Source organism: Sitophilus oryzae, unplaced genomic scaffold, assembly GCF_002938485.1.
Source record: "Sitophilus oryzae breed Bouriz unplaced genomic scaffold, Soryzae_2.0 scaffold_172_pilon_pilon, whole genome shotgun sequence".
NCBI classification, from domain to species: domain Eukaryota; kingdom Metazoa; phylum Arthropoda; class Insecta; order Coleoptera; family Curculionidae; genus Sitophilus; species Sitophilus oryzae.
The window spans coordinates 10473569-10474725 of NW_022146424.1; positions in this window are offsets into that span (position 1 = coordinate 10473569).

The following is a 1157-nucleotide window of genomic DNA, read 5'->3' on the forward strand; positions in this document are numbered from 1 at the left end:
CTTTTCATCAAAAACATGATGGTGAAAACCGCACACCAATATCTGTTACCGTTTCGGAGTTACGGGGTGTTTTTCAAAAATGTGCATTTTTAACAAATCGCTGTAACTTTTTTGCTATGGAAAATTTTGTATTTCTATGAAAACATTTCCAAAGCACCTTTTTACGTAGAATTTAACGGTTTAAGTATAATTTCTTTAAAATTAATAATTTAAGAGTTATCAACAGAAAAATTGATTTTTTATTTGGGACACCCCCTATATTTTTAATTAACTGAAAAGAATTTAAAATTACCTATCCAAAAATATAGCACACTTGATATTTTGTTATAATCCTCTTCGAAATACAGAATTTTTAAAAGTTCGCCACTTTTAACTAGTAGGCTTTGGACCCCTTATTGATGATATGCCCTTAATGGAACTCGAAAACATTATATTTCCAGCAAGACGACGTACCGCCTCTGAACGCTGAAGTTATCAGCAAATTTTTGCAGCCAGTTTCAAGAATAATTGAATAGCTAACCAAGATCCCAGCCGTTGGCCGTCGAGGCCGCCTGACTTAGTGCCCATGGATCTAATCCTATGGATATATTTGCGGAAGAATAAAGGTTCCTTATTTATAATCTAGACAAGAATTAGAAATACTTAGCAGTTATCAGAGGGTATATTTCACCCCCACTGAGTTAATCAATTCCGCGAGAAATGTTCAAAAAGTGCCCCGTCTGTCCATAACAGAAGACGGTTGATATGTCGAACACCTGTAGCAAAATTTCATGTCTTGGTTTGCTATTTATTTTTATTGTTATTAGATATAGTTTAAATGCGTTGATGTTGGTTAAATATATTTTAAATTGTTATAAAATTCTGCATCTCTCATAGCAAATATTATTTTTAATTGATGCTCACAGCTAGAATTTTTTTGCATTACAGCCGGTGCCGTTCAAAGTTCAAAGCCTACTTATTTAAAGCGGGCGAATTTTTATATACTCTATATCTCGAAGAGGAATCGAGCAAAATATCAAGTGTGTTATATTTTTGGAAAGATAATTTTAAATTCTTTTCAATAAATTAAAAATATACAGGGTGTCCCATATAAAAAATTAAATTTTCTGTTGATAATTCTTAAATTATTAATTTAAAAAAAATATACTTAAACCCTT